Source organism: Poecilia latipinna, unplaced genomic scaffold, assembly GCF_001443285.1.
Source record: "Poecilia latipinna isolate Pla-1442-1.1 unplaced genomic scaffold, P_latipinna-1.0 Scaffold51, whole genome shotgun sequence".
NCBI lineage: Eukaryota > Metazoa > Chordata > Actinopteri > Cyprinodontiformes > Poeciliidae > Poecilia > Poecilia latipinna.
In genome coordinates, this window is record NW_015112667.1 from 476,977 (window position 1) to 485,139 (window position 8,163).

Sequence of the window (8,163 nt, forward strand, 5' to 3'; positions counted from 1 at the left end):
ACTGATGCAGCCACCACCGTGCTTAGCAGTTGGCGCAGTGTTGCTAGGCCTGGAGCCCTCACTTTGGTCCGAACATACTTCATGTTGTCAAAGTCAACTATATCAACCTTTGGCTCATCTAAATATAAAACAATCCATCAGCGAAACTAACATAAAGTTTCTGAAAATGCCCCAGCCGTAACCCAGGTGAAAATGCGTGGACTGTTCTTTAGAAAATGGGTTTGTTTCAGAAACCCAACCAGTTTACATGAACTCTATCAATTCTGCTAAAATGAGGATGAAATGCTGAGGCAGACAACGCCAGAACACATCCTGGTGTGTGTTTCTTGCTTTTGAGCAATCTTTATATCAATTGGATGGGGGGGGTCTATTTGTCCCCTCAAATACAGATTTGAGGAAAGTTTTATGTTCATTATCTAGCAACAATAAAAGTTCAGCAGGGACTGCACCTGCTGCCAAACATGGTTGTGGAAGGATCATGCTGTGGGGCTGTAACACTGGCAGAGGTTTTGGTAGTAAAAAAATAAAATTATGCCTTTCTTCAACTAGACCTCAAATCAACAGCTACATGGATGAAACTTGGACAATAATGGGTTTAACAACAACAAAGTGATCCTAAACACAAATTAAAACTGATATTGGAATGTAAAAACCAGATTAACATCCGGTTTCTGCACCAGCCCAGACGTCTACCCTGCTGAAAATGTACAGACTGTGATCTGGAACAAGGCATCACGCACAAAACAAAGCTGTTTTAATTAATTCTTTCCATTTTGGCTAAAAAAAAGGGTTTCCTGGCATTATTTTTGGAAGAATACATTTAAATAAATCTTAGGGTCGGTGCATGTAAACACTGGAAACACAATAGGTTTAGAGATATACCCCTTATTTTATTAATTTATTCTTTAATGCTGACTTGAGCTGCGTTTTTCTGCCACACTCCTGGTAGGAGCTGATAAACCCTGATGTATTCTTCACTGTCCTGCAGGGAGCTGCTGTTCAAAAGGAGAACTGCAGACTTGCCGGTCTGTTTAATCTGACCTTTTTGATAGTCTAACAAGGCGATTGGCACTTAATGAGTCTTAAAAGAACGTGTGCAAATGTTGCTATGCTTTCCGGATTAATCCTGTTTATGACTAGATGAAGGTCTCTTATCTCAGACTTCTCAGAAATACATGACTTTTTAAAAAATTATTTTATAGTTAGAGAGATGGCATTTTAAGGAGTTTAATGGTGCAACTCAAAGAAGTTGCGGTTCATTTGCCACTTTGTGTTCTTCATCATGACCCAGTCAAACGCAAACCTGCTCAACTGGGCGATCTCCAGCCCCTTCTTCTGTCAAAAAGTCCAACAACCATTCACTATTTATTTCATTCAAAGAACAGACATTGCATCTCCCCTGCAGAGGAGTCATATGCAAATGGAGTCCTTTTCGACGGTCGAGCGAGAAAACATCACGAAACTAGACGGTCCCACTGAGAGATTACCGTCGCCTCGTTCTGACGAACCCGATGCACACTGAAATTGAAACGCACTCAGTGTTTCCCTGCACGTTTGTGTAATGAGAAAGCACAGGGCGGGGGTGTGTGTGAGGGTTGGTGTGTGAGAACGTGCAAGAGTACTCACTGCACATGTAAACAGAGGGGCTGAGCTCCCTCTGCGCGGACACGTTTGCAGTCGTGCTCATAGTGAAAGGTCGGTTTGATGGATGTGGGAATTTTGCAGGGAGACTTTAGGATGTTGTTTTTACGAACGCGCCGGGGGGTGGGAGGGGACAAAATCTAATATAAGGCTTGCTAATTGTGCAGTGACAATAAGGTTTCAAGATCTATCGTATAGAAACATGAACTTCAGCACATTTTAGTTTTGCTATACTCTGTTCTGGAATAGAGTATAGCAAGAAGAAGACTGAAGACTGATGGGAGAACAGTGTCTTGTTTGCATGAGAATTTGTGCCGCTAGGACCTTTTACCATTATGTTTCATCACAACCCCCATAGTGTAAAGTAGAACATAGTGGTGAAGGAAAATGATACTTGATGTTCAACTTTTGTTATATATATAAAATAATCCCTGGAATTTGAGGAGTGCTTCTGTGTTCAGCCCCTTTGTAGCACCAACTGTCAAAGAAAATCCAGTTGCGTGTCTTTCAGGCCATGTATTGCACATAAAAAATTGATTTTGCTCATTTTTCTTTGAAAAATGGCTCAAGCTTAGTGAGACTGCATGGAGAAACTTAGTAACCCACATTTCTTAAAATCTCAATTGGATTTAGGTTTGTACTTTGGCTCGGCCCTATGAGCACATATAGTTGCATGGATTTAGCTCTGGCTGTATGTTTTCACTGCAGTTCAGGGAGAGACCAACACATCTAAGCAGATAAGCGTTGAAGCGGTTTTCAACGCTTAGCGGATGAAAAAGAGTTCATACAACTGGGCACAACAAAAGCTCAGCTAGTAACTTCGTCTAGGAGAGACACAGAGTTAATATGGAGCTACAGCAGTCTCAATATTCACAAACTCACAGGATGATTCACAGGTGAACAGAACAAAATTCACACATGTATTTCTGATGCAGAAACAAATTTATCCTGATTTACAACCTGCTTGTGAGTCAAGCAGGTTGTGAATTTGGTTGCATTTCTGTATGAATTTTGAGAATCCCCCTGATTTGGCTCAAACCACAAATGTTCTTGTATACAGGGAGGGAATAATCTGCAACTATTCAGATAGTTTTCTTGTTTCAGCCAATCATAAGAAGGCATCCCAGGTTATGATTTATGTACAAATCAAACAATCACATGAAGCCATTCAGTGAAGTTCAGACAATTTTATACCTCAACATGGCTTCTGGCGCTGACAGAGGAGGAGAAAGAAAAATATCTAAATTAACATATGTAGCTACTTTTCCCCGTGTAATGAGAAGTTATTTAATTTATTTGGTATTTGGTTTCATTATTCAACTATCAACACAGACTAGCAAGCTAAGCGAGTGAGATAAACCCTGTTAAACACTTTACATATTATTCACAAGAAATTCAACTATTTGGAAAGACACCAGTGACCAGCTTGATGCTATTAGCATGCAGAAGCCCTAGCATAGCACGCTAGGTTAGCTCACTCACTCTCTAGCTTAGCTCACCTGCTTATCTTGATAGTTTATGATAATAGTTTAATAATTAAACAACTTATCATAACACGGTAAAAGCAGCTAAATATGCTAACTTGGATCTTTTACTTGTTGTTGCCATAATCCATGTTGAGGCCTGAACCGTTTGTACTTCACATGGCAACAGCACTCTATGAATGGGTTAATTTAATTGGCTTAAATCATACCGGTGTGAATGAGGGTTTCTATGATTGGCTAAAAGAAGGAAGACATCCGATTATATGCAGATCATAGCCTGTGTAAAAAATAGACATTTGTGAGTTAAGCTAAGTCAGAGTGGTTTTAAAATTCACACGCAAATGCAGCCAAGTTCACAGACCAGAAGAAGGTTGTAAAAAAAAGATTAATTTGTGTGTGCACCAGAAATAAATGTGTGCAATAGCTTGACGCAAAAGTTGGACGCTCAGAATTTCATGATTGGCGGTGAATGGGTTTTGCAAGCAGCCTTTGTGTGGATGAACTTTACTCAGTGTTACAGCCAAAAAGCTTCAAACTCTTAGAACTTCTTAGGCGAATACATAATCTGTTATTCACATGCATGAGAAGATTTATGTCAGGATTTTTAATATTTCATTTCAATGTTCCGATTTCTCATTGAGCCCACTCCCCCCTTTACGGCTCTCTGCAACTCAACTCTAATTCATGATTAATCTAGTTTAACGCTATGCTAATGTTGTGGATAGAGCAAAGACCTCTTTTCATTTCATCATTGTGGAGTTGTTCTTGATGATGACTCCTCTTTAAAGAGCATATTTATAAGTTTGTCTTTAAACTGTAAATGTGCTCTACTACCTTTATGAATTCTTCATGTGCAGTGAAACTGGGCTTCCTTTTTGGACTTTCTAGAAATTCTTCATACTTGTCTCTCAAAGTATAGAATTTTTTTCTATGCATTTTTTCTTCCTGGAGACTGTATTTGTGCCTCAGGAGGTCGTCTTCACCACGTCCTGATGATGAGGTGATAAAGTGAGACTTAGACTAAGAAAAGGGCTGGATTTTTTGGAAAATGTATTTTTTGAGTGTTAAGTCATATTATAATGTCAATCACTTATGAAAAACATACCTAGAGTGTTGCTCTGATTTTTTGTGAAACCCTTAAATCTTCCATGGTAGCCATTCAAGGCTGCCTAAACTTTTCATCGTCCAATGCAGCGCCCATTTACCCAAAGCTCTGCCTCTTCAGCCTAACTCATGCCTCACCCCGTCTTCCCCTCTCCTCTCCTTTAGACTAGCAGCAGCAGCGATTAGCAAACACCTGGTGGAACTGGGAGTCCAACTGACCTTATCCAAGATACTTAAGAAAAATTGTAAACAGCATTATGGAGAAGCATTGTTGTGACGACATGCTGGAGACGAAGTGTTGGAAAGGGTAAGAGCTTCTTCAAGAGACCAAGGCCAATTTCAGGGCGTCAGACACGGCTACGGCGCAAAGTCAATTTTATTTTAAGTAATTTTTTATATATACAGCTTTTTCATGGCAGCTTTTATAGCACAAGGTGCTATAAAGTGGCACTATGTGCCTGGGAAATACATAATACCATCCCTTTTATACTGCAATCTATGGATGCTCTGTGCCTCAGTTTTGTCACTATTGTTTCCAATGTGGTGAATTACACCTTTAAAGTTAAATGTGAAGAAAGTCTCCAGTTTTCCATGATGGATGGATGATTTATGTAACAAGTCCTATCACAATTTGTCAAACAATCTCCTCCATGTGCAACTATATTGTAAGAAATACCAAAACAAAACCCGCAAGCTTCCGTCTTTGACAGTTATTATTATTCCTCCTCCAATGGCACACTTTCAAATAAGTTTGTTGTGGAATAAAAAAAGAACTTGAGCTTTAAATTAGAAATAGATATTAAAAACAAACCAAAAATGCTATGCCTGATGCTCCTCCCATTACTTAGTTTGTTTTATTTGATGCCACAGTTACTATAAGTACTTAATAAAGTCTCTTTAACTGCAGATTTGACCTGACCCATTCAGTTTTTTAAATTTACTTTTCTGGCTCCCATTTTTTCCCCCAGTCTGACTCGTGCACATCAACATCCTGCAGTGATCACATTAGGCGGATGTGGTTGCTGACAGCCTATTGGAAGAAGCCAGCTGTTAAAAGCCTGCAGAATCCCCCTCCTTCTTTCTCTCTCTATCCCCATACACACAGAAACACACACACACAAACATGTAGCCTCTGGGAATCAGGGCATGGATCATCAGGTTAGAGTGCACATCCGTCTCCAAGCCTCCATGCCTTGGACGGTGGCTAAGTGTAGCTACCACTCAACGAGACGAGGACAAAATGTCAGCAGGCTCAAAAAAATGATGCAGGACAAACAAACATTTCCAGTTGGAGGAGGCATGCGGGAATGACGCTGTCCTGACTTGGAGATGAGTGCCTGTAAGTGACTGTGGGAGGGTGGGCGTGTCTGTACTTTGTACATGTGCTGTGGTTGGCAGAGGTGAGCAGGTCATGATCACAATCAAGACACCCACTGATGCTCCCACGTAGTGCTCCCTTGTATACGCTTTATTTATTTATTTTTTTTTCAGAATGACATCCGCCTGTTGGAGGTGGCAGCAATATGCGTGATTTTGCCCACTGATGAGTCACAGTTGTTTGCTCCTACTTTTGTTTTATTACCGACTTCATGCTGCTTCACAGGAGGTCCGCAATTCTTGTCAGTGAAATTAAACTTCCGAGAACATTTTGCAGAGTCAGACTCTGGCTGTCGGCTCCTCGCGCGTTTCGGCGTCGTCGTTTTGAACCAGGTCCCACTCTAACTAATGGAAGTCTTTGGAGCTGTTTTCCCTCGGGGTCTTTGCGGCACAATTCTGGGCAGTGGATATTTCCCAGGAAAATAATTCGCCTGGACAAATTTATTTTCCAGGAACTCATTATGATTGAGAGAAATCAGCTCTTGTCGTCTCGGAGACCACAAAGCATTACGAGACGTGATTATTAGACCTTTGAGGTAATTTGCTCTGGTTGAACGAAAGAGAAGATGCACGATTTTAAACTGACCTGACCTGCATGAAGATGTTTGCAAGCTAAATAGGCAATTGATCTGTTTGTATGTAAGTATTAGCGATATCAGTACTAAAATCGCCATCAGAAAAATTAAGACAAACCCGTCCATTAATTAGAGAACATATATTATCACTGGGGGGGAATCTGAAGTTTTCTTTTTATATATCAGCCATAAACGCTTTTCAAACTTTAAGATGGAGGGTTGTAATTAGGGTTGCGTTCAATAATTCCAGCCCTAATTCAAGGTCTAATTGACATGTCCCTGGTTCTTCCCCCATTCTGTTTGGAGGAAAGAGTACAAGTTATTGTGTTCTCAAAACACAAGAGTTTGGAGAAATGCAAGCACTGTATCAAGGCCTGCTGTCGACCTCATGACAGTTAAATGAAAATGTGATCAACGGCAACTACCACATGTTCGTCTGCATGAAGGTAACTAGTAGAAAGCTTCGCAATTTTGTCATAATTACACTGTATGATAGTCAAATCAAAAATCAATAAGTGAAGGTAGTTATGCTTGATTTTATGTGTTTAAATTCTGTTGATCCTTTGCAACTATGTCACTTATCATTCAAAGCGCCATGGTGAACGTTGGAAGTGAAGGACGGGACCATTGAACTGAGCCACACAGGTTGTTTATTCGTGGCTTCTACATGATCGAGTCGAGCTAATTTGTGTTTGAGCGTAACACACCTGGTTGGTATAGACGGCGGTATTTACAGAAGCTTGAAACAGCTAGCTTAAAAACTGACCCCTACTTCTTCCCTCCTGATGTGTTGATCAAATGACCGACGTTGCCTGAATTCACACATGATTTATACCACGTCATAAACAGTCATAAACAGTTTTCCCTTACACTGGAGAAGCATTAAAAATGTACGGAAATACGACATGCTAACCAGTTATTTTCCGTACCTGCTAGGCTACATGATGGTGGGGTATTGTTTCCATGGTTACTAATGGTTAGACCTGTACCTTCTCTATAATGTCATTTTATATCTTTTTAATCATACTTATGAACATTAATCTTCTTACCTTGTAAAAAGTGTTCGCTGCATTACACCAAGGGCTGCCAGTCATTATGATTGACCGTATATTTCCTAAGTAGTTTGTTTTTCACCCATGTCTGCTTGTGCAGCTGACCGACCGTGTTCGGGTTAGGGTGACAATATCCCCCCAAAATGTTAGGAATAGTTTAGTAAGGACTGTCTGAAGAAATTAAGAATCTTGCAAGATGTAAATTTTATTTTCTTATGTTAATTTTGATTAAATTAATATTTAATATCTGGAGGTTAAATGCGTCTACAATTTTAACTAAAATAGTCAGCTTACAGCATTCACACTGCATTTTCGCAGGCAAAGCAATTTTTTCTAGTTTCCCTCTGCTCTATTGCGTATTGACTGAGTAATGGAGACTTACAAACCAACCTACAAAACGATAGCCCCAAGTTTAAAAAAACAAAATTATCTTATGAACATCGTAGTACACATAACAAACTGCAAAAACTGATTTCTGCGTAACTAATTTACCAAAACCCCAAAATATGCTTGCTCAATTAGATTAAAATAATAAACCATACTATGTCAATTTCAGTCAACATTTATGCAACATTATCTCATGCGCAAAGGCTGTCTACAGCTGGAATATGTGTGTAATGCTACACTCATACATGAGTTAGCATCGTCTGCTATGTGCTACAGGCTAACTGAGGCTACATTGTTGTTATTTACTAACAACAAAGTATGTAAATATAGTCAGTAGCAAAATATATTCACCAGCTTTCTAACACTTGGTAAACAAGCTCACAATAGTGAAGATAAGTTTATGTGTAAACTCATACTTGATTAGGAAAAAATAAATGAGCCACAGACACGACCTGCTCCAGCGTGTATAGACCCTTTTCACAGTGACGTCAGACAATGGCCGCCGTAACTCAAACCTGGGTATCTTTACTTCCGGTGTGATTT